We start from the raw sequence: 27,691 nt of genomic DNA on the forward strand, positions 1-27,691 counted from the left end.
TCCCCTGCTTAATGGCGGTGCTGCGTGATCGCGCCACTTGTGCACCGAAGGCGCGCCAAAGGCAAGCCTGTCTGCGCCCTTCCGTGACCCGACCGTGGCCAGTGCCAGGAACCCTGGACCTCTCACTACCCATCGCTACAACACCACCACCCTCCTCGCACTCAACTCAGGAAGACCCAGAGAATGCCAACAGGCCCCGCCGAACACAACCCACGGCCAGTTTTCCTACCTCCACTGTTGTCAGACCCTCACCGCCACCCAGGCCTCCAACACCTCCGACGCCAGCACTGGCAACACTCTAAAATGCATCCCCCTCAACGTATGCTCCATACACAAACACGCCATGGAAATCTGGAAACTACTTGACTCTCTCTCGCCCATCGCCTTCTTCACAGTGACCTGGACCAACACATCCTCTGCCCCCGACACCAGCACTGCCGTGCCAGACATATAGAAGATCCAGGGGAAAGATCGCCCCAACCACCCAAGAGGGGGCATCGCCATCGCCCACAAGAGCACCCTCCACCTCTCTACCTCCAGTGAAACCTTCCCTTCTGCCGAACACCTGCACTTCCTGATCCAGACCACCCCCAAAGCCACACTCCGAGGGACCCTCATCTACAAACCCCCGGCCCCTGATCACCCTTCGCCACCACCCTCACCAACTTCATTGCACCCCACGCCATCGCTTCAACAAACTACATACTCATTGGAGACCTGAATTTCCACCTCGACAAACACCAGTGACCTTCAACTCCACTATCCTTCGTGACAACCTCGCCAGCATCGGACTTAAACAACTCGTCAACACACTGACCCACAGAGCAGGACACACCCTCGACCGCATCTTCGAGGCAGGAAACAGCGTCCAATTCAGCCACACAACACAGCCGCCATGGACTGACCACCACTGCGTACACTTCACCATCAACAAACCCAAGGCACCCAAACCAGCCCCACACCCACCACAAAGGAACTGGAGCAAGGTAACCCATGAGCAACTAAACTCCACCCTCACCTGAGACAACCACACATGGGCACCCAATGCAAACGACGCAGCCAGAGAACTCCACACCTGGATCTCCAACTGCACAGACAAGCTCGCCCCACCATGCAACACCAACAGACAACGCCCCAGGAAAGCCGGCTGGTTCACTACCGCTCTCCAAGAAGCCAGACGATCCTTCAGACAGCTGGAAAAGAACTGGAGAAACACCAAGACAACCGAAAACCACACCACCTACAAGGACGTCATGACAGACTACCACAACCAGATCAGAGCCACCAAGAGGAACTTCATCCACAACAATATCCTGGCCAACTCCAAGGAACTTTTTAGTGTCATTCAAGAATTCACCAACCCATGCAGCGAAGCCACAGACATCACCCCATCCCAAGACCTCTGCGACAAGCTTGGAACCTATTTCCACCTCAAGATCAAAAACCTCTACAACAACTTCATTGACCATCCACCAGGCACCACAGATGGCCCCCCCGCCCCCCAGAAACACCAGCCAGCACACCATCTCCAACTGGACACCGATCACGGACAAAGACACCGCTTCATCCATGAAAAGCATCCACTTGGGGGCCCCCACCGACCCCTGCCCCCTCACATCTACCACAGAGCTGCGGCCGCCATTGTACCCAAACTACAATGCACCATCAACACCACCTTCAAAACAGGTACCTTCCAAAATGACTGGAAGCTCGCAGAAGTCAGACCTCTGCTCAAGAAGCCCACAGCTGACCCCACCGAACTTAAGAACTATCGGCCCATCTTGCTCTTCCCCTTCACAGCCGAAGTTGCAGAGAAAATAGTCAACAGGAAAATGGCACAATTCATTGAAGAGAACGCCGTCCTCGACGGCGTCCGAATCAGATTCTGAAGCAACCACAGCACAGAGACTGCCCTACTCGCCACCACAGACAACATCCACACTCTCCTGGACCAAGGCCACTCCTCAGCCCTCATCTTACTTGACCTATCAGAAGCCTTGGACACCGTCTCCTACTGCACACTAGTCGCCAGACTGCACAATGCAAGCATACAAGGAACAGCTCTGGACTGGATCCTATCATTCCTCACCGGAAGAAGCCAAAGGATAAGACTCCCACCCTTCCTCTCCAACCCCACGAAAATCACCTGCGGAGTCCCTCAGGGTTCATCACTGAGCCCCACCCTCTTCAACATGTACATGGCCCCCCTCGCAGCCATCCTCTGTCAACACTGCCTCAACATCGTATCCTATGCTGACAACACCCAGCTCATCCTCTCCCTCACAAAAGTCCCCAGCATTGCTAAACTCCACTTCCAGAAAGGAATGCAAGACGTCACAGTCTGGATGACCAACAGCTGCCTGAAGCTCAACACTGAGAAGACAGAAGTCCTGTCCTCTGTACCAGCCTTTCTGCATGGGACAGCACCTGGTGGCCGACCGCCCTTGGAAGCCCACCTACCCCCCTCAGACTACACCAAGAACCTCAGCATTGTACTCGACTCATCACTCACCATGAACCGACAGGTCAACACCGTCACCTCCAGCTGCTTCAACACCCTCCGCATCTTCTGCAAGATCTTCAAGTGTATCCCCCCTGAGTCAAGGAAGACAGTCACTCACACACTCATCACCAGCAGACTGTACTATGGAAATGCACTCTACGCCAGCATCAACAAGTCCTTACTCCCAAACTCCAGACAATACAGAACACTGCCGCCAGACTCTTCCTCAGCATTCCCCTACACAAATACATCAGCCAACACCTACAAAGTCTCCACTGGCTCCCCTTGGAGAAAAGAGTTCCTTTCAAAATCCTCACTCACGCCTACACAACAACTGACCCAAATACGACAGAATCAACTTCCAAGTACCCAAAAGAAACTTCCGATCTTCCAACCTCGAACTGGCCGAAACCCCGCGCATCCACAGAGCCAAAGCAGGCGGAAAATCCTTCTTTCACAGAGCAGCCAAGACCTGGAACGAGCTACCGGCAGACATCAGATACGCCCCCTCCCTGAACACCTTCAGGAAGACTCTCAAGACCTGGCTCTTCGGCTAAATAGATCTATGGACCCCCCTCAGCACCGTGAGACCCTCACGGGTGAGTGGCACACTTACAATTCCCTGATTGATTGATTGACACAACCACGCTCAAACCCACTGACACATCCTTGCAGCTACTCACATACCCAATCAGAGAGCCTAAATACCACTCACACACCCACTCACATACCCACTCACACACCTGTACAGCTATTCACACACAAACCCATTTGTACACCAACATAAAACCTCAAACACCCATACAGGCACTCACACACCCACTCAGAGACCCAGAAAACAACTCACACACTCACTTACAAACACATACATCCACTCACACACTCATTTCAAGACCCATAGAGGCACTCACATGTCCTTTCAGACACTCACACATCCATACAGCCACTCACACACCCAGTGAGAGACCCTCACAGCCAGTCACATACCCACTCAAACACCCACACAGCCAGTCACAAATGCACTGACACACCCACTACACACTAACACACCCAGTTACACATCCATACAACCACTCGTACACCCACTCACACACCAGTTTACTGGGATGCTAGAGTTAGGAAATAGCATTAAAAAAACATAGAAATTCACTGAAAAAAACAAAGGTTACAGGGACGTTACAGTTGGTAAATAGAATTTGTTTTAAACCTTAGAACTTCACTAAAATACCAAAGGTTATAGGGACATTATAGAAATAGAAATTCAGCAGTTATAGTAATAGTTATTTCAAGTAATTATAACTTGTGCTCTAGGGTAACTATAACTCTCACCTTTGCCACACACTACTAATTACCTCACTTATTACATTACTCATGAAATCTTTTATGACATAATTGATAAGAAATTATAATAAGAAAACTGCATGGTGGGGGTGAGAGTTATAGTTAGCTTAGGCCATGAGTTATACTTACTTGAGATAGCTGATTCAGGACCCATGATGGTAATAACATGGTATAAGGGTGTCACTAAAGGTATTTCCATTTACCCGATTGTTTACAGTTGTAATTGAATGTGTGATATTTAGTAGAATGGGTGTAATAACTGTACTTTTGTTTTGTAAAAGAAAAAAACACAGACCGGACAATCATTTTTTATGTGTTGTTGCTGGGTACCAGCAAGCCGTGCCTAAAAGCCCAGACACGTTCTTCACTATCAGGGCGTGCAAAAGGTGGGCTAGTGGTGTACTTCTCAAACCTAATACAGGTGAGAGAAATTAGATCCTTAAAAAACGAGGAGAACTACCAAATGATTTTAATAGCCTTAGATAATCTGGACCTCCTTGTGTTAGTAAACTTTTATAATAACTTAGAGCAATTAAAGCTAATAACGACGCTGAAGGAAATTTGCTATTTCCTTCTAGATCTGAATAATAACCATCATGGGAAAAATCCAATCATTGTCTGAGGTGATGACTTCAATCTATCTCTTTGCGTAAGAAATGATAATATAACATGCAGCCTCTTAAACGAGCAGGAAAATAATATCACTCCTTTTCCTCACTCTAGTATTGGGGCGTGCTTGAACGAGACAATGTCGCTCCTTCAATTGGCCTTCGCAAATGAATTGTTATCCCCCACTGTCCCCTTAAGTCCAACTTTCAATGGCAGAGGAGCCTCTACCTGTTTAGATTTCATTCTCATGGCAATCAGGGCTCCTACCTCCATAACAAGCTTTAAAACCCATGACTGCGCATTTAGTGACCATTTCCCGATTTCCATCACCTTTTCTGCGCAGATGGCACGAGGTAGAGGAAACTCGATGAGGCTTTCTAACGAGGAAAGTTTGACTATGAACAGATTGAATGGTTACACCATAAAATGGCCCGCGTAGCACTGAAAGGGTTGTCAGAAACACCATGCTCGCTATTAGCTCATGTTTGGGGGATTGTTTAACCCCGCAGGAGATCCTTGACAACTTTAAGGTAGTAACCAAATCCGTTAATGAAGCTCTAACTGTTATTTCTAAAATAAAAAATAAAAACAGGGTTGGCTGGTTCAACTCATCTTGCACAAAAGCCTATTCCAATCTAAAAATCGCTCTAAAAAATGTCAACAGAGATAGGATTGAGGTAACCCAACTTAGGAAAATATACAACAAAGCTTTAAGACAAAGAAAGTTGGAATTGAAAGAGGAATTATGGATAGCTTTACATAACAGCTGTGCAACTAACGATAGTGTAGATTTTTGGGAAGTTATAAATACCCCATTTCTCTCTGGTCCTAGGGAATCCAGTAATATAGAAGTCACAATTGCTGAATCGGATTGGATAGCTCATTTCTCGCAGATTTTTGGACTAACAGAGGATATTACCCAAATCCAGAGTAACCAAGAGAATCCCAGCAATAGCTGAAGGTCATCTTCCATCCCATTGGCCCTAGATTTCACCTTGGCCGAGGTTGAGCACGCCCTAAAGGCCAGCAAAGGGGGAAAGGCCCCAGGCCATGACGGGTTACCCGTTGATTTTTATAAATACAAAATGGATCTATGGGCCCCTATACTGCTCAGGGTACTAGAAGCGACGGGTAAAGTCGGCCTTTTGGATTCTTGGTCGGAATCCAATTTGGTTCTGGTGTTTAAAAAGGGCGATCGCAATAGTCTATCATGCTATCGCCCTATCTCACTACTGGACTCGTTGGGAAAAGTGGTGGGCTGCATTCTGTTAGAACGCCTTCAGTGCTGGACGGAAGATAATAACATCATGTCTGACCTCCAGTACGGATTCAGGGAAGGCCTTGGTACCATCGAGTAGGTCATTAACCTGACGTTACTCAGGAGTAAATACGTGGACGTGAAGGGTGGAAGATTACACATGGCCTACGTAGATCTTACTACAGCGTTCGCCTGCGTAGGTCACACACAACTCTGGGGTATCCTAACAGTAATGGGTGTTGAGCCTCTGTTTGTTAACTATCTGCGTGAACTCTATTCCAATGCGACCGCCAAGGTGAGATTTGGTCTTGGGGGACAATTATCCGCATCCTTTAGGGTTGAGCAGGGAGTAAGACAGGGCTGTGTCCTGGCCCCCTTTCTTTTTACTCTCTATACAAATGGCCTTCAACTAGCCATGTTGGAAGCGTGCCAGGACCTACCCCTAGTCCATAAACGTCCGATCCCCGCTCTCCTCTATGCGGATGACGCGGTGATCATTGCTCGTACTCTCCTTGAACTCCAACGCTCACTAACCCGATATAATGTATTTATGTCGAACCTAGATTTAAAAATTAACATTAAAAAAAATTAATCATGACCTCCGGCCGTAAATTAAGAAAAGGGAATGACATTTATATAAACAACTCTAGGGTAGACCATACTCCCACTTATCCCTACCTAGGAGTTAGACGACAAAGGAACCTGGAGAAGAGCTATAGAGGCTAGAAAATTGCTGTTTTTAAAATCCACAATGGCCGTAGTAGCTTTTACCCCGAGATTAGGAAAACGACCCCCGGAAGAGATGTTACGTATTTACCAGGCCAAATGCGTTAGTATAGCCATTTATGGGGCGGGGGTGTGGGGATATATACAGGTAGATTCCTTTAAAAAAGTGGAAAATAGTTTTCTAAGATTTTTACTTGCAGTTCCACAAAGCACATCCACATTCAGTTGCCATTTAGAATTAGGCGTGACCTACATTTCCGACATTATAAAGATCCAGCCAATTCCTTTATGGCACCGTCTTTGGACGTCAAATAAGCTAGCGTTCAATCAATCGGTTGTAACAGACTGCCTGATACTTGAAAACGCAAAAAAGATTCAGTGGCTGGAATACGTTAGGAAGTTTCTCTATGATCTTGGCCTGGAGAATTATTACCATAATCCCCTTGAAATGGCACAGACTTCGAGAAAGTTGTTAAAAAATCAATGCCTAATGCATTTAGCAGGCCTTCGTTTGCTGGCTGAAGTAAATAAAACTTCTGTCCAGGACTAATTGTTAGTTCAAACATCTTTGACGATTCAGCCATACTTAACTTGGAATCTATCTAGATATGATAGATTTTTACTGACTCGTTTCAGATTTAACATCTTCCACCGATTTGTCACCTTTCCAACGGTTAATGACTGGACAAAGGTGCTGTGCTTTTGTCCCTGTGACAGAATATCCCCTCAATCGCTTCTACACCTAACTCCTTTCTGTACATTTTATATAGAACCCAGAAAGCGATGGCTCATGCCAATTCTAAAATGTTTGGCCTACGCCAATGTCGTCCCGCTTTTATGGTTCTAAAACTTTTGGAATCCGACCTTTTAGCCATAAATATAGCCAGATTCTTAAAATTTTGTATTTGACACAGAATTATTCTGTAATTTAAGTCCTGATGCACTTTAAACCTTTGTAGCATGTTTTTGAACAGAACATTTTGTAATGTTATTTTTAATATGTAATTAATTTACTGTGTTCATTTTAACAAATAATTCATCTATTTCTTGTCAGAATGTACTTTTTAAAAAGATGTTTATACTTTTATGATTTTTTTACAAATGAAACCGAATAAAGTAAATAATGAATGAATGAATGTGCAGTATTTAGTAGAATGTGTGTAATAACTGTACTTTTGTTTTGTAAAAGAAAAAAACACAGACCGGACAATCGTTTTTTATGTGTTGTTGCTGGGTACCAGCAAGCCGGGCCTAATAGCCCAGACACGTTCCAAGAGTAGAAGATTGATTTCTTGTGAAAGGCTCACATCATCTGCAACCTAGAACCTAATTTCCTAGTTTAGGGAAAGTTCTCCCTCCAAGATGGACCAGATGACCATAAATGACAAGGCTGATTATGTGATCTGGCTGGAGATATACCTAGTGACTAGAAGCCTGACAAAGTGGATCTGGGGGCTGCAGGACTGGCCAGAAAAAAACTTCCCCAGTATCTGGAGAAATTTGGAAGTTAATCATATTTATTTAATCATTGAACACAAAATGACCCGCACCAAGGTACATGAGTTAATCTTATATTGACAAAATTCTATAAGTCACAGTATCAAGAAATTCATTTGAAAACTTCCCACATATATATAATATTTGAGTCTTGATTGAAGGTATCAAAATATTCTTTATTCAATGTTCCATTAAAATATTACAGAATTGCCTGTTGCCAACGCGTTTCGTCACATCCGTGACTTCTTCAGGGCTCAACATGTAATTTTCTTGGCTAAAGTTTCTGCAACATCCACGTCATGTACTATGCCGACAAAGTATTATATTATAGAAGGGTAATTGTAGTGTGTACCCCTATATCATAACAGGGAAAGTTCCTCCTGTGGACCAGCTTCTATTACTTCTATTGTCCAATGAAAACCATTTATGTCATTTGTCGTTGTCCGTTCCCGTCCTAGCCGTAGTTTTGTCGACAAAAATATAATATAATACTTTGTCGGCATAGTACATGACGTGGATGTTGCAGAAACTTGATACTGTGACTTATAGAATTTTGTCAATATAAGATTAACTCATGTACCTTGGTGCGGGTCATTTTGTGTTCAGTATTTAAGTGATTTTCTAATTATGACTAGGGGGTGTATATGGGTCACATCCCTGACTCTGTCGCACAAGGAAGTTAACATTCAGATAGGCGTCACAAATAGTGGAAATCGGTGCTGGTCTAGTATAGCTCTGACCCCTGTGCTTGTTTTGTGAATACAATATTTATTTAATCACCTCTGGAGGACAGGAACAAAGTGATGAGGCTTGCCTGAAGAGGTCATACCTAAGGGAGGGGAAAAAAACATGATTGTCCTACTGAGAGCTGAAAACAAGTTCTGCTTGACCTCATGGTAAAGGTATCTGGATCCAGATGTATGACCCTAAATTGCATGCGCAAACAAGTTAGTGACCCATTTGCACATGCGAAAACAATTAGGACCATGTACAATTCCTATTTAGTGAGTCACAATTTTTTTGCAACTCGCTAAATAGGAATTGCGACTCGCTATTAGGAAGGGACGTTTCAAGGTCGTCCCTTCCTAGTAGCTATTCTCTCTCTACCACATGGATGAATGTCGTAAAACACTCACAATTTACCACCCTCTTAGCACTCACAAATGGGAAGGGGTTCCTCTTTGCAAATGCAGAGGAAAATATTTTTTAGGCGCAGGCAGTGGTCCCAGGGACTACTACCTGCGCTTAAAAAAGGAAAGGAAAACGTTTCATTTTTTAAAAAATGCATCTCGTTTTCGTTTAAGGAAAACAGAATGCATTTAATAGAAAAACTGCTTTATTTATAGGCAGTCCCAGACATGGAGGTCTGCTGAGCCCAGCAGGCCACCATCCCTAGGAGGGTCCGCCATTCCAAATGGCAACGCAAATTGCGAGTGCTTCATGAATATTGATGAGGCATGCATTTTGCAACCCTATTGGGAATCACAAACAGTGTCTCAGACACTATTGTACATGGCATTTTTGTGACTCGCAATCAAGCACAAATTGTCATGGTAGTACATCTGGCCCCTAATCTCATGGCACCGTGCCAGACTGCAGATTCCAGTCATACCCTCGAGAATTCTGAAAGCCAAATATGTTCAAAGGTAAATCCTTGGAATGTGATGAGGAGGCAAATCAATCTCAGCAATGAAGTGATCTTGGTAGCTAAAGATTCGAGCTTTGCCCTGCTTCGAGCTTTTGGTGCCAAAACCAAAGGCATCAATGGGAGTTAGACAACTACGTATTGAATTTTGATGGGCTATTTCCAGCCTCAACCTTGAACACATTGCCTTGCTGAAGGATTTTGACTTCTATTTCAGCAACTAAGGCCGAAGTTAATTACTTTGACTCGATGACCCACTTCATCTGCTTCTTCACAGACATGGTTAGCTTAAAATGTCACCTAGGTCTGAGTCAACTAAAAACGTCGCCTTACATAAAAACAAATCATATCTCTAGTTCCTGTTCCCAAATGTTAATGGTAACTTTCTGCTCTTTAAATTTTTCTCTATTTCGTAATTGAGTAAGGAATTATATTGTGTTGGTTTGTTGACTTTAACATTTCTGGTACTGTTTGAACATGTATTTGTCTGGGAAAGTGCCTCCTACTTCTGCCATAGCTACCTGAGGTTTAGCAGAGTTTCTATGAAACTTCTCCTGAGACCTAACCAGGGTGTGTTTATTAAACTGTTTAGGGTACCCCCTTTCCAATTTTTAAAGCCAGTGTTTGGCACTGACCATAATGATAAAGTACAGGAAAATCCAGTAAGTCTAGCTTTAAGTGATAAAAGATGCAAACACAGACACCGAGTAAAACCAATTTTCATGAAAGCGGATACAATTGGTGTTCCAATGCTAGTTTTCTTACTGATAGCATAGACACACAATATATTTAGCATCTCTGCTCATAACACCCATTCACTCGCATCCACACAAGACTCTGATGTGCATGATGGTCTTACACACTCCAACAGAAGGGGATACTGAGGCGGTGATTGTGGTGGTAGCAGTGTTGACGAAGGTGGGAGTGATGGTAATAGTGCTTATAATGATGTAGATGGTGGTGGTGATAATGGTGGTGAGGGCAGGGATGATAACAGTGGGGGAAATTGTAATGGTGGATGTGGTAATGTGGTTATGTTTAAAGTAGTAATTGCAATGGTGAAGGTGGTGGTAGAAGTAGTTATGGTGCTGGTGGTGGTAGTAGTAGGGAGGCACTAGATTGTAAAGCTCTCAAAGCGTTAAACATGGACACTGTATAATGAACATTACCATGTGGCTTGCCTGCGGGGTGTTCTGCACACCCAATAAGGCAGCCCAGCAAGTAACTTAGAGAGGCTTCTGGATGCTCAGCATAGAAAAGCATAGATCATTTGGTAAACAGGTACCTCTGTGTGCTATGATAACAATGAGAATGTTAGCAATATAGGTGTAATATGTCAGACTCCCATTTTGGGGGTCCATCAGTACCCAATGTAAAAACACAAAAGAGAAATAAGGTTGGTGTCTTAAGAATCACTAAACATCATCACTACATGAGTGACTGTTGCAGTGGGCTAACCAAACAAAATGCTCCCTGTGTACAGTGTTTGCATGAGATGAAGAAGTGAATGTGAGAAAACTGAGTGTACTTTACATTCAGATATTGCCTCATGTATTGCAATAGAACCATTTACTAAGAGGCGAAATTATACATGAAACAGACAACAGCATGAGGTGGGAGATCTAACCTCCATTGGGATGAGCGAAGATGTGACTGACAACATTTTAAAGACCGGTCTGTAGGGGGTAGGTCAAAACAATACAAGAGATGAAGGAGGCGGACCATAACGCACTCTTGGTATATTGTAACAACCCGTCTTTCAGAAGCTGTGCTGTCAAGCCAGTCTTAAATATGAAAACCAGCTAGCTGTACCTTCACGCAGCTTTTTATTCTCTTCCAGCTCTTCTGAATTCATCAGAAACTTTCTTGACATACACTTTTTGCAATTAATGTTTATCATTTTTTTTTAATTATTTTGAACGCAACATGGGGCTTCTGGAATTTGAGTTCTCAATAAATAGTTTAAGATTACAAAACTAACCATATGTTTCAAAATATTCTCCTTGACCTCTAGCTGTGATATGTGCCTGTCAATAGATGCTGCAGAGAAACTTCAAAAATACTTAATTAAAATGAAGATTTAACAATAGAAATATTATAATGTGGCAGCCTTTTAGCAGATAAGAAATTATCTTTTTGCTTTTTCAACAAAACACTCATGAGCCCATCTGCATTTTCAATTAACGTAATGCTCACATTCGTACTTGTTAATTTATTAATTATAATATCATTTACATAATGAAACTCAGAAAACAAAGCAACTTCTAGTAACCATTGCTAATGTAAGTCTTAGCCAGATTAAATAGGTGCAGAGATTAGAGCTTTAATGTAAATACATCTGCAGCTATGTACGCTTGCATGTGGAGCGCATGACTTGGAAAAATCTGCAAGTCATCCAGGGCTATTCACAAAAGTAATTTACACTTGTTTAAGAGCAAATTACATGAGTATTTTACTCTTACACAATTGAATAACTTTACTACTTTTTGACTAGTGGCAAAATCCTAGTGTAACGGTACTCAAAAAGGGCAATTTACATGTCTCAGACCCATGAAAAAGGGGGTGGAGCCTAAATTACAAGTGCTTATTACTACTAAATGTAGTAACTCTAGCACTACACATGGTCAAACCAAGGTAGTTCAACACCGGCACTTTTGTCAGACTACCACATGATGGGATCTTTGTCTTGTTTAGAGATGTAGACTTAATAGTTCTATATCCAATGTCCAGCCGGACAGTTTAATTTTCAATGTATAAAGTGCATAAAAGTTAGGTGTGATACAAGTGGGACACCAGCCGGTGCCCAACTAACACACTCGGGGAAGGAACAAACAGGGGAATTTTAGGCAAATTAAGGCAGTCTGAATATCATAAATTATACACAGACAATCCAAAAAATACACATATGCAAATAATAATATCACAAGATAAATAAGCATTTAGTGTATAAAAGTCGACGACGTTTCGAACCCTATTCTGATTCAAGGTTCATCTTCAGGACAACACAAGATTGCCTAACAATTATATATACAGGATGCCCACACCGGGAGCGCCGGAGTAGGCTCAGTGGTGCGCAAAATAATATTGGAATGACCACTCCCGATATGCGCTAGTACTGGGCGCAGATAACCAGGCAATTCAGTAGATAGATGAGTACGGGTCCTCAATGGGGGTCCTCGTAGTACGTGGGAAAACCCTAACGATCCAGGGTTTTCCCACGTACTACAAGGAATACACATTAAAATTACTAATACTTACCGCTCAAACTATTCTAATCATTTTGGGGGCCTGGAATAGTCTGGAGGAGTGTGATGGTTAGTTGCTGTGCTAGTACTATCATTAGTAGAGCTGGCAGGGTGTTAAGGGTGTATGATGACATTAGAGGGAAGAATGAATGAACTTGTATTTCACAAATAGGAGCCCACGTCCAGTAGGTCCTCCTCCTGCGAACTCCAACTCCAACTGCTTGACTAGTTAGGTTGGAACACACAGAGAGACAAAAGCTGGAACATAGAACGTAACATGAATGAAAACATCTACTGTAGCAGGTAAGTAAACATAGTAACAGAGTAAAGGTTGGACTGTATACTTAAGTAAAGGTAGGATTATGTACAATACACTGCAGGGACATGGTTGGCTTTAGTATAAACTGTGCTATCTAAAACAGTGATGTTTATGGACATTGCTTCCAATACATTGTCTGAATAATCTGTATTATAATTTTGTAATAATAGTTGTGATAAATTGTTTAACCTTAATATAATCAATTGATAATGATTTGTATTAGGTGATCAATACATGTTATGACTTAGTGGCTGGTATGAAAGTGTATACCACAATGGCGTCCTCGTGTTGGGAAAGCAACTACAGTCATACTGGGAACAACACACTTGAAAATGTTGTATTGATAGGAACGAGGAGTGCTTCTTGCAGTTTTTTACCCAATACTGCCATGCTCTTAATGTCACACGTAGAACTTTCAAGGACAGGTTTTTAGGATTGCAACTATTCAAGAGCATCTACATTCTCTTCCTTGTATTCTTAATAAATATTAAAGTTTTTTAAGAAAGAGAAGGAAAACAATACTAAAGCAATGCAATAATAAACCGTGGCTAGAATGTTGCAGCATTATTGGTTATAAGCCATTTTTCCAAGAAGGATTTGGGAAAAGGTAGAATATGTAGTGAAAAGGGACGGCAGGAGGGGTAGAGTGAGAGATTAGGATAGACTGATAAAGAGAAAAGGCCAAGAAAGAAAGAGGGAGAGAAAGAGGATAGAGTGGCAGCGTGTTAGAGGAGACCAAGAGGTATTAAAGAGTAAAAACATAAAGAGAATGAAGGAGTGTTGAAGAAAGAGTGAAGGACAGTGGAGGCTCCTCCGCAATGGCGAAGGATCGTTGTCCCACTGCCTGGCTCAGAGCCAGCTAATATAAAATAAAACGATGCTCTTGCAGCATTTTAATTTGCATTTGCATTTACGGGCTCGTAGCCAGCACTGTTGGGAGGGGTGGGGTCAAGGCATGGGAGGGGGAGGGCAGAGGAGGAGTTCTACATGCACTCCACTCCCTAAGTGCTCATGTGTGTTTGGCCGGCTGTCTCAGACCGACCAAAATACACATGCACACTTAGGTTTTCTCCAGTCCAGCTGTATTGAGCAGCCGGGCTGGAGAAACCCCACAGACTCCCTGGTCTGAACAGGGCATCTTTCCTGCCTCTTCAGACCATTCCTGGTGCTGCAGCACGTGGATTGGAAAGGGAGTCTGTCCCAGGGCTGCTGGGATCAGGCTGGAAGAAGCAGGCCCAGACTGGCCGTTGCGGGCACGGGGCAATCCCCCGGTGGGCCGGCTTTGGGCCCCTGGGGGCCGTTTTTGTTACAGGGCCGTTTTTGCAGCATAACGGCCCTGTTACAAAATCGGCCAAATACCGGCCCTGGCAAAGAGCGCGGTCGCACCCCCAACCCCTCCCCGGGGAGGGTGGGCCGGCCGAGCACTTTGCCATGGCCGGTTTTGGTTCCCAATCCGGTCCTGGGAAGAAGAGAGGCGGCGGGACGAGGCGCGAAGCTGGAGGCAGCCGGCGACAAAAGGTACGTTTTTTAGTGTTTTTAACGTTGTATTTCTAACACCCCCAGCGCAATGCCTCCCGCGCAGCCCCACCACCCTTTGTTTGTGGCGGCTGCCGCTGGTGAAGGAGTGAGTGGTGGAGAATGGTAGATTAAGTAAAAGACAGGACTCGGGAAAGGGAGAGGGAGCAAGTTAAATGAATGGCAAAAGTGTGAAAGGGAGATTGACTAGGAGGAGAGAGATAGAGAGAGGAAGAGAGGGATGGAGAAAAAAAGGCATGCAAATGTCAGTAAATGTGTAAAAGAATAGTGAAAGGGATGATATATTGAAGACATAGAGAAACAGATGGGGGAAGCCTTCAAAAGTGAGTGCTCGGGAGATGGAGAGGGATCAGAGCGAAAGAGTTAAAAGACAGTGACATACGAGGAACAAGTATAGAAAGTAAGTCAAGGAGGAAGAGGAGTACAGACAGACTGGGAAATCAGAGGATTAAACAGAGTAAAATGTGGAGGTAAAGTATGAGGGCAATATGCAAGGTCAAGGAAAGAGAGGAAGAGCACATAAAAGTGGGAGAACACGAGGCAGAAAGCTGGAACAAGAAAGAACAAGGGAGAGAGAAAGAAAGCGGGAGCAAGAGAATTGAAGATCTGTATGATGAATGTAGAGAGAGAGTGTTTGGCTATTCATTGATTTTATCTTTATTGCATTGCGCTGCTATAGTTATGCCACAAATTATCCTAATTACTACCAAAAACACTTTTGTATTTATAGTATTGTTATGTTCTTTACTTTAATACAACAGGCACCCCACACAAATCCCATTACAGAAAGCTGTACAAATCTTCCCTGTTGCTAGGCGATAGTGCAATTCTGCTTCACCTTTTAAATCCTAACCACACTAAACCATGGACTTAACCAGACCCACTCAATTCTTTCATATCCTGTGTAAAGAACGTTTCTTTTATTTGCTACAACATTGCATCCACATGGCAAACTGACTGAGAATGATGTGATTGCGACCATACACCAAAAGTACATTTCTTCTTTGGGATTGTCTTCAGTGTGAGATAGTTGTCTAAACCACATGATATTTTAAGATAAAATAATTGTATTGGCCTTATTTTCTAACTTTCTCAACATTACACGTTTTCATAATGGGATCAATATTTATATTTGCTGACAAATAAATGTATTTTGGGTAGATTGGAGGTAATTATAATAATTCTTCCATTTCAAGACTACGTCCAAAGATCTGGGATCTGGTGTGTACCCAACAAGACACTCTGAGACCGAAAAAAAATTTACAAAGTGCAAAATGTGATTCAGTAACTTGTTACCAAAACGCAATTTGTATTTGTGATTAAGTATTTGGAAGGGGCGTGTTTTGGGAATGCCTTCCAAATATCAAAGTGATATGTTATGTATTACTGTTATGTCAACATTTTACAGTAGAAAAACAGTAATATTTTTCCATCATTTTAAAAGTGGTGGTAACCCATTCACAAATGGAAACGTCTTTCCCTTTGAGAATGTTGAAAAAATATTTTTTTAAGAGCAAGGAGTGGTCTCACGGACAACTGCCTATTCTTAAAAAATTCAACGTCAGAGTTTCATTATTTTCTTTTTAAACACATCCCATTTTCCTGAAAGGAAAATGGGCTGCATTTAACAGAAAAAAGATTGCTTTAATAAAAAGCAGGCTGCCATCCCTGTGATGGCTCCAATTCCTAATGGGTTGCAAGTTGAGACCTACCTCATTAATATTCATGAAGTTGGTGAATTTATGACCTACTAGGAATCACTATTTAGAAATAAATGTCTTTGTACATTAGGAATACCAATTTCCTAATTGCGATTCTGATATGATGGCAATTAGGAAATCGGTATTCTTAATGTTAGTACATCTGGCCCTTGGTTATTGCTGTTTATACAAAATATGCTCTGAAAGCAAAAGAAGACCAAGTAAGACATGTGTTTCCATAGAATCTAGACAATTCCCAGTTCTAAATGTTGTGAGCAGAACCCTGTTATTTACACTAATTTGTCTGCTTATACATTCAGCTGCTACTATTTCCACACTTTGGGATTTTCCACATAGTTCTGTCTCATAGTCAAGGTCGCAAGCACTAAGTTATTTTTCAGTAAAGGCACTTTTCCATATAATTATGGATTTACTGCAGTTACCACATAATCCACACTCTACTGCATTAAGTGCCGATTTTTCTTAACTATTGTTAACACGGTATTAAAGAAGAAGGATAATACAACAAATGATAAAATAATGTGTGCAAGCAGAGCGATGTCAAGGAACTAGTGATAAATAAGAATGAGTACAAAGTTCAGAACTTGACTACTAGTTTGTATATAAAGCTTGTATTAAACTAAACTAAAGATTTAGCAGCAATAACGTTTCACAGACACTTAATACCCAAAGTGCTACTAAGACCCACACAAAAGCTTAAGCAAGGACATCAAGATACTTTTTTTTAAAAATGGAACTGAAGGTCAGTTAATCATTTCTCAGTCTGTAGTGGATTTTCTCTAGATTTGCTTCTGCGTTCTCATTAGCCACTCAATTATCAACATAAAGCTTCTTTGAAGGTTTCCAGGAACGAAGGATGATTCTTTTGGCAATCACTAAACCTTTGGAAATACACAGGAGAATATTTACAAGCCCTTTGTGCCACTGGTGCGTCACTTTTAAAGTGGTAAAAAGTGACGCACTGGTAGCGCAAGGGGCTTGTAAATAAGCCCTACAGAGTGCAAAACGTATCTGGGAGTCAACAGAAGAGAGGCCATTCAATAATAGCACAGAAGTAGATAGCTGGTTATCTACCTTCATGCGCAAGTTTATCTTGGTACTTAACTCTTTCCACCATTTAACAATTACATAACAGTCCAGGGGCGTGAGTTGGCACTGTTTAAAGATGGCGGCATACTAACTCGGCTGCGCAGGCCAGAGCAAATATCCTTTAATTTGTCCCATCCTGGCACACAACATTGGCCAGTTCTGGGATGCAAAATGATTGCCAGCATCAATGTGGCACTGATTTACTGGGTTGGTCTGTGGAGCTGAACCTGGTGGGGGCTGCTGAGGCTGCTGAACAAGCCCGGGACAGCCAGCGGAGCCCACCAGTGTATACGTGGGCTTGTGGCCTGTCTGCTGCCTATTGTTGCAAGTATCCTCCGCCCACAGAGATGAACCTTTAAAACGCAAGTGCAACGTGTGTCGATATGCATGGTCTGTTTAGTGGGGTGAGTCACTGACAGAGCCCCCTGTGCAACTATAACCAGCAGATGCTTCCTCTTTGACTTTCCCCAGCTGCTCTAGCTCTTTGATGACACTCACAGGCACTCGAGTCTGTGTACCACGTGTACAGGAGGGGCATCCTTTCACATTATCCTTCATTACCAAGGTGTGCACTTGCTAGTCCATGGACCTTACTGCTATGCATCCTGCATTCCACATTTTCGCCAGCTTCCCCAACACTTCACACAGAAGACCTAATTGGCTGGACTTTTAGCCCTACTTAACTACCCTTAATTACAAATTAACATCCAACTTTTTCTCACTATCAATAAGCAAAAAGACAGAAAGCAACAGAACCCTCACTTTGGAAACTATATTCCAATCGCGCCTAAAAGCAATGTTTACTAATCAGCAGTCGGAGGGGGAAGTGGCTGGAGGGGAAGTCTCCCCACCTGCCGAAGATTTTATTTTGATCCTTCTGGAAATGCGAAAGAGTCTCACAGCCATTGACTGTAAACTTGACTCCCTGACCAGATGCATGACTCTATAAATGATCGCATAGATAAAAAAACACACTGGGTTGACGGTCGCCGAATAGAGTATTTCTGATGTAGAATTGTGTACACAAAAGATGAAATGAAAGTGGAACTACATAAAGTGCAAATGAAGAATGAAGATTTGAATGCTAGATTCAGAAGGAACAATGTACGCATCCTTGGAATCTCTGAAACTACAATGATGGGGCACACTGAAGACGAGGTTAAAAAATAGCTCCCAGTCTTTTGTGGTAGAAAGAGCACATAGATCTATGGCACCTCGTCAGATCCCTGGAGCTTCCTTTAGGCCTCTTATTGTTAAGTTTTCAAATTGCAGGGATAGAGACCAGGTGCATTGCTTAGCCCGGGAGGCAAAGGAGATCAGTCATGAACGGATGCACCTTGCTTCTTCCCAGACTTTACCCGGTCTATACAAGATGCACATAGAAAACTCCTTCCAGTTAAAAAGAAGCTGCGCTTTTCTTGGAAGGGAAAACAGGATTTTCACAGAATCAACTGCATAAATGTCCTTTCTGCAAAACAATCCTTCCTCTCGTGGGGCCTCTCTGCCTCATGAAACAGCTGGCAATGCATCTCCTCTGGATGAGGTGGAATGACAGTGCTTCCATGAACAAGATTTTGTCTAGGTCATCTTGAATGTGACTGGATGTTTACTTGCGTGTCCTAACCATAACTATCAAGATCTGTTTGTTCAAATAAAGTTGATTACATCAGAATGTTTGCTAAAATTTGGATGTTGAACCAACTTGGCTCGATCTCACATCTTCAGTTATACTGCCTCAGAGAACCACTGATCGGTCCGTTAGTTCTTATTATGTTTATTCTGCTGGTTATCGCTATCTTACCAGTGCTCTAGTCATCGACTACCTATAGCTATGTTATGTGATATATCAACCAATGTTCATGACTGGTTTTTTTTTCTCCCAGATCACTTTGTTCATTTTGTTTGGGGCTATCACTGGGAGACTGGGTACTGGAGTTTGAAGTACTTGATGTTAATACTTATTGCCCATTTGCAAAATGGTATGCCACACAACTGGAAATTCATACACTCTTTTATACTCTCTTGATATTATTGTGTTTTCATGGTATACAGACCTGACCAAATAGGTCAGCAATTAACATTTATTACATGGAATGTCCGAGGATTAAATAATCCCCATAAATGCCGTCAGGTTCTTACTCATCTCAACTGACATAAAGCGGATATCAAATATTTACAAGAAACAATCTTAATGCCGGGGAGACAGACTAGTTTAAGACCCCCATGGGACCCTCATCAATATTTCGCCTCCTACACATCCTATTCTAGAGGAGTAGCCATTAGTATCAGAAAACATGTGCCCTTTCAATATATTAGCACCGTGGCAGATAAAGATGGATGCTATTTAATAATAAGGGGCCTCATTAGACACATGTCTGTTACATTACTCAATACATATGGTCCTAATGTGGATAACCCATTTTTTTCTGAGCAGCGCTCAAACAGTGTATTACAGTAGACCCAAGTACAATAATTTGGGGAGGTGACCCTAATCTAGTTTTAGATATTGACTTAGACTGATCAGGCCACTATGAGCGCTGCCTCACTAGGGCTCACAATGCATTCTTGGATATTATAGCACAGTTTGACATGCTAGACATCTGGTGCATATTACATGGTAACATTCGCTAATACACGTTTCGCTCTTCAGTTCATGATACATCTTCATGGCTAGATTTTTGGGTGGGGCGGAGAGATGTGGTGGGTTGGACTCGTAAAAATAAACACTTAGCCAGAATCCTATAGGACCACTCCATCAGTACTGTTGCAGCTCACATCCCTACTGTCTGGGCATAAGTGCCGCTATGGAGACTTCAATTCAAATCCTTATTTGATAAGGTATTTAGAGAGAAAATCTGACCTGCAATTTCAGAATATATCCCCTTAAATGAGGGCTCAGTGTCAACGTTCGCTATTTTTTGGGAGGACCTGAAGGTGGTCATCCGTGGTGAATGCATAGCTAAAGGGCATGGCATTCTCAAATCTATTAGAAGCAAATTTGCTCACATTGAAACAGATCTTTGTGCCTTGGAGTTCTGGTATTGGGAATCTAAAGATCAGAGCCTCTTGGACATTATCCCACCCTCCTGCTGGAATCCTGGGACAGGGCCAATAAGGAGGTGAAAGTTTTGATTAAACACTCCCAAGCTTGGAAATATGGCAAGGGCGATAGACCGGGGCACACAGTGGCCATGCCCCTTAAACCCAGATGGACTGCCAACCATGTCTACACCATAAACGACTCTGACTGACACCCTCTGCACGACCCATCAAGATTTTACATTAGTTTATTGCCTTTTACCAAAGCCTATTCACCTCCCACACTCAGACTACCTCCACTGACGTGACTGAATATTTAAAACACCTCACTTTGGCATGGTTGGACCAGGTGGAGTGAGAGATTCTTTGTCAACCTCTGATGGCTACGTCGATCAAGCAGGTCATTAGGCAATTAAAAATGGAAAGGCCCCGAGAAGTGACAGCCTCCAGGCTGAATTTTTATAAAACTCAAGTTGAGGAGCTGGCTCCTATTTTATTAGAAGTGTATGAAGAGGCATTTCAATCGTGCACCTTACCCTCAACTATGAGGGAATCCATAATTATTACACTTCTCGAAGCCAGACAAACTTCCAAATAAATGTGACTGTTATCGTCCCCTATCTCTTTTCAATGTTGACAGTAGAATTTTGGCTAAATTACTGGCAAATTGGCTGCTTCCATTAATGCTGCTGCTGATCCGCCCAAATAAGTCTGGCTTTATGCCGGGCTGCTCAATGGTGTATATTCTCCATTCCCTATTTGCCCTCACACACCAATTAAACACTGATGCGCCAGTCATTGCAGTGTTTTTGGATGCTGTTAAGGCTTTTGACATCGTTGAGTGGCCTTTCCTGCTCACGGTGTTAACCAGAATGGGACTGGGTGGAGTGTTTGTAAGGTGGGTGCAATTATTATATACAGCCCCTTCGGTTGGGCTATGTTTAAGCAGTGGCTTGTCAGAACCTTTTATTATAGGTCGGTGTACGAGACAGGATTGTCCCCTGTCACCACTTCTTTTTGTCCTTACATTAGAGTCCAAGGCATGCGTCTTACGTGAATTCCATCACAATAGGGGTGTAAACATGAGGTTCCTCTACACATTATTATCTATGTACCGGGATGACAGGATGTTAGTTGTCAAAGACCCCTCAGTATACCTTACTCCCATTATATTCCAAAATAATTAAGTTTGGTCAATTGTCTGGACTCCAAATGTATTGGACCAAATCAATCATGGTCCCTGTTACTGGAATCACTACTAGGTCAGATACGCCTATCAATTACAATGGCAAACTGAAACGATAAGATATCTGGGTATTCTGTATCATGTAGACATTGCAACCTTAATCAGGGTGAATTATGGGCGCTATATGGTGAACATTCAATCCGCTGCAGACCGATGGATTACACTCCAGCTGTCTCAGGCAGCAGGGTTGCTTTAATGAAAATGATAGTCCTGCCCAAGCTATTATATTTATTCCAAAATATTCCAGTGCCTTTGAATAGACCAACAGTGCTCCCTCATGATCCAGTTGGCATGGGCTGGACAGCAGCCTAGGATTAGCTGGCGCACAGTACAGCTTCCATATCACAAAGGCAGGTTTGCGGTCCCTCACTTTGAAGCCTATTATTTAGTGGCTGAGTACAATTTATTCATCACTGGTTCCATAACAGCAGACAGGTCCTGCATGTTGGGATTGAATGGGGCCTGGTGTCCCTGTCACACATCTGGTCAGTCCCCTTTACTCAGTTCTCGAGACCTATCCTGGAAATAAACATGGTTCGCTGCACTATCTGAGCTTGGAAGAGACTGGCCGCGCTGTGGAACGTCTCCATCCCATACTCTCCGCACATATCCATTAGGCACTATCGCCTAATCCAACTGGATCACACTCCTGGAGTTCTGCAGTCAGTGGGGAAGAGACACAACACAACACTGAGATTTATTTCTAGCACATAAGTTCAAAACCTTTTGTGAATATGTGGGTGACTCACCGGCTAACCTGCTGGATGTTCTTGCTAGAGGTGGGCTCTCACATGAGGCTCAACACCTCTTTGATGAGTACCCAGAGGAGCCCCTGGAATGGCCTGTGCTGCACATTCTACTGACTAATCCACACTCACATAGACTCATTTCACAATTATATACTGCAGTCATGGATTGCTTGACACCGGAACCTACTAGGGATTAGATTGAATGGGTGGGCGATCCAGGAAAGAAATATCAGATTAACAATGACGATATTGTTGCCGGCAAATCAAAGAGAAATCTTCCAGTGGCAGATAAAGATTGATTCATTATACATTTTTACACAGAGTGTGCCTTTTACCAATGAGGCTTGCATTGTTTTATCCAGACGTTAATACTAGTTGCTGGTATTGTAGCACTATGGGTGCAGACTTTTTTTATCTTGCTTGGACCTGCCCTGAGGTGGCCACTTTCTGGTCTTTGCTCATGTCGGCGCTCCATGATATGACCGACTATACCTATGGTCTCACGCCCAGTACAGTTTGGTTAGAATATGTCAAGGAGATTCCAAAAACATATAGAAGGTTCACTGCCATGGACTTGCTCTTGGGGAAGAGCAGGGTTGCTATGAGATGGGGTAGTAACCTTTCCCCAAGGTTTCAATATTTGCTGAAAGATATGTCCCTTGTGTGAGTAGTGATCAGGGACATATGGAGAAAAGTTGCCAATGTCAGCTCATCTACGAGACTTCTGGGATCCATTGAGTGTTTATCTGGTGAAATTAACCCGGATTAGAATGGTTGTGTTCCTACAGCAATAAACGTATGTGTTATGTGATGGCTCCTCAGAAGCATCATGTTTATTGTTTGATATGTATTGAGTTGTTGATATAAGACTACTTTGCGGGGGCGATGTGATTTTACTATATGTTGAATGTATTAGTGGCTGTTGTAACCCAGACATGCTTCTCATCAATTTCTGTGTACTGTAACATGGTGATTTTTTGATTATGTAATCCAGTTGCTATGCCGTACTTCCTATGCAATACTATTTGTACTGATTTTGTACTTAAAACATATAAGTAACTTTTCTTTAAAATACAGTTACATAACAGTCGAAGTATGTATGCAAGTAGCCTGCCATATCTTCTTTACATCCCCAATGCTTAGCATTCTTCTTTAAGTTTAGTTTATAAAGTTTCAAAGGAGTCTAATAAACTTTGAAGAAGCTGTTTTCCATATTAGCGAAAACTTCTAGGTAGAGCTTAATTTTTTATCGGAGGTAGTATATTCCACCAGGAGAGGGAGCTTATTGGAATAGTTGAGTATTTTTTTATAGTCTTTAAAGGTTTCTGCAAGACATCTATTGTCAACAGACACATTGCTGACCACCTGCCCATCACCAGCTCCTCAATGTCACACAGTCAGGTTTCAGACCTAACCACAGTACAGAGATAGCCCTCATTGCAGCAACAGATGACATCTAGATGTTCCTCAATAGAGAAGAAGCTGTAACCCTCATCCTACCCAACCTCTCTGTAGCCTTTGAGACTATCACCTATCAGCCGGGCCCAATTCAATATCTACAGTACACAGCTGGCTAACATCATTCCCAGATGCAATACTGACATACTCACCTAAGCTGACGACTCATAACTGATATTGTCCCTTTTTGATAAAACACCCACTACGTGGAATAAATTCACCTCCTGCATGACATTAGTGATAATCTGGATGAAGGTCAACTGTTTCAAGCTGAACACGGACTAGACCGAAGTGGTGATCTTTGGAAAAGAAGTTCTGCCTTGGGGCTCCAGCTGGTGGCCTACAGACCTCAGACCCACTCCCACCCTTAGGACACAGGCAGGATACACTGGGATCAACATTTGCAGGAAGCTGGACATGCCCGCCTAGGGCAGTTCCTTTGCCACATCCTGCTTCCACACAGAGGATGCTGAAATAAGATATACAAGTGGCTACAGAATAGCAACAAGAAGACAGTCATTCAAGTCAGCAGACTGAACAACAGGAACAACGTACCTGAGGAAACGTCACTGGCTCCCAGTACACAAGTGCCTACAATTAAGGCTACTCACACACACATACAAAGCACTTCATAACACAGGCCCAGTCTTCCTGAATACTGTGTACAGTTCCACCAACACTTCAGGTACCTCAGCTCAGCCAGACTGTCTATAGCATACGTCCCATACATACGGAAAAGCATATCAAGAGGTTGTGCGTTCTCATACATCACTCCTCAAATGTGAAATAACCTCCCCCATTACATCATTAGAGACTCACCTTGGTCATATTGTATTATGCTCTCATGGTATTACTTAATGTAAGAGAAACCACTCCCTCCCACATATACAGGTACTTTTAATCTTTTAATGAAGTTTACATTTTATTGTGACTGCAGAAATAATAATTACACATTGTCTCAAAACTTGATTAAACCCCTTTAGACATCTTGGAGTTGTGATAAAAAAGTGATAGATATGATAGGGATCAAAAGCGGCAAGCCCCGACATTCTGTGCTTACTGATTCAATAATTTCACAATGAAACCCTGGTGTATGTACAAATAGCAATTCAAAAAAGGAAATTGCAGAGATTTTAAGGGCTGGTGTGCAAGTGGTTAAGGGAGAAATGTGTCTGGCAATTAGAAGCAGCAGGCACCACAGTTAGGGAGAAGAGTATAACATTCTCTACATACTGAGTACTGTCTCTGTGTCCAGGAGTGCAGAATCTGACACTTTCAGTCTGGTTTTGCATGGAGGGAGGAATATTTTATTGAGGGTATTTTATTTATTTTTATTTATTTTTATTTCATGCGATTTTATATAGCGCAAACTTTACCCGAAGGTGTCAGAGCGCTTTACATATGAACCAGTTGCAAAACATAAGGATTACATGCATTACATAAAAGATACAAACAGAAAAAAAATTGCAAATGTACAAATAGTAAAGTCACTCAAGGAAGAGATACGAATGGATATACTCTAAGAGTCACATAGGAATTGTAGAGAGTACAAAGGTCTACTGCATATACCAGTGATTAGAGTTATCTCTATATACATAAGGAAGGGATACAAATGGATATACTCTAAGAGTCACATAGGAATGGTAGAGAGTACAAAGGTCTACTGCATATTACTAGTGATTAGAGTTATCTCTATATACATAGGGAAGGGATACGAATGGATATACTCGGAGTCACATAGGAATGGTAGAGAGTACAAAGGTCTACTGCATATACCAGTGATTAGAGTTATCTCTATATACATAAGGAAGGGATACGAATGGATATACTCTAAGAGTCACATAGGAATGGTAGAGAGTACAAAGGTCTACTGCATATTACTAGTGATTAGAGTTATCTCTATATACATAGGGAAGGGATACGAATGGATATACTTGGAGTCACATAGGAATGGTAGAGAGTACAAAGGTCTACTGCATATACTAGTGATTAGAGTTATCTCTATATACAAAGGGAAGGGATACGAATGGATATACTCTAAGAGTCACATAGGAATGGTAGAGAGTACAAAGGTCTACTGCATATACTAGTGATAAGAGTTATCTCTATATACAGAAAAGGAGAGTTCCATTAAGTGGGGTCGGAGGGGGGATGCAGTCACAGCACCAAGGGAGGGTGGGAGGGATACACGGGTATGGAGAAAAGGCAAATCAGAAAAGGGAAGAAACATTTGAGGATCGTCAAGGGGGAAACGAGGGAAAAGGGTTAAAGGATGAGGGAATGGGCAAGATGGCGGGTCAGGGTCCAGAGAAAAGCGGCCGAGAGCAGCAGTAAAATGGCGGCCAGGACAAAAGAAAAAATAAAGACGTCCAGGAGAGTCCATGGCGTAGTTTCAATCCTTCGAATGTGGCTGCAGGTCTGCTGTCTGCATCCGGTGTTTTCACGGCCCCACTGCTTTGTTTTGCGGAGGGGTGTATGTGCCCAGAGGGCCGCTCCGAACGGGCTCTCTCTACTGGCCCAGAGTTGCAGGGGCTGCTGCAGACGTGGGGTGGCCGGGGAGCGCAGCCAGGGCTCACCTTTCTCGGCGGGGGCTGCAGGGTGATCCTGCAGGTCTGGGAGAACCATAAATCCCTGGTGTGGAGAGGAGCCTCCGGCGCTGCTCTGCCCCCGGGGGCACGGGAGCCTGGGCTCTGCTTCAGAGCGGGCCGGGGGAGCCGCTGTTGTTGGGTGGCGGGCTGGGGAGCTGCTCTGGCTGGTGCTGAGATCTGTGAGACCCAGTCTCGCCTTTTAAGCTTCCATCAGGTGCATTCTGGGTCTTGTATTTTCTCTAACATTGCGACTTAAAGGTACAGTCTCGGACCCACCCACAGATTTTAAAGCGCCCTGAAATCCGGGCTGGGTGAAGAGGCTACACGTCACTCTCTGTAAACACCATGACAGACCTCCAGTAGTTTGACACAGGCGTCAGGACAACAGAAGCTGATGTGGGGCATTTTAGTGGTGGCAGGATGTGCCTGGCTTTGTGGAGAGCTAATTAGTTACTGGGTGGGGCAGGAGTGTCTGGGCTGGTGGGTAGAGGCCCGAGTGGAAGTAGGGAGGTGGTGGTCAGTCAAGAAATGATGGGCGAGGCAGAGGTATATGTTAGGCAAATGGGTTGGTGGGTCGTTGCTGAGGTGAAGGCGTGTTGTTTTTGACAGACATGGGGCAAGCATATGACACTATGTTGGCAATAATGGATGGAGATGGCAAGCATATAGAGGGTAGAGACCAATACAGGGCTAGGAGTGTGGTGCTCAGGTGAAAACTGATTGGTAAGGCAGGGGAGTGTATATGTGGGGCAAGTGGCTTAGGGGGTAATGAGTGCTTTGGGAGCAATTGGTTTGTGACAGGGTGGGGTGCTGTTGTCATCGTAGCGGGTTGTAATGGGGTTGGCATTGGGGGTTGGCTATTTCTGGAACAGTGACTTGTTGGTAGTGACAGGATAAAAACAAGGAAACATTTATAGATGGAGCAGGCAAGTAATGACGAAGGTAGGGTCACGATTGTAAGGGAAAGATTGTAGTGAATGAGGTATGGGCAGAGGTATGCAGCATGAGGGAATGTTTAGGATGTGTGAAATGGTGGCTATCAAGTGAGTATTAAGGAGTGGGACACTGTTGTATGGTGGAGCAGGTTGGTAGTGATTGAGGTTGTGGTAGGTGGTTAGTGAC

This window comes from Lissotriton helveticus, chromosome 5_1 (genome assembly GCF_964261635.1).
Source record: "Lissotriton helveticus chromosome 5_1, aLisHel1.1, whole genome shotgun sequence".
NCBI lineage: Eukaryota > Metazoa > Chordata > Amphibia > Caudata > Salamandridae > Lissotriton > Lissotriton helveticus.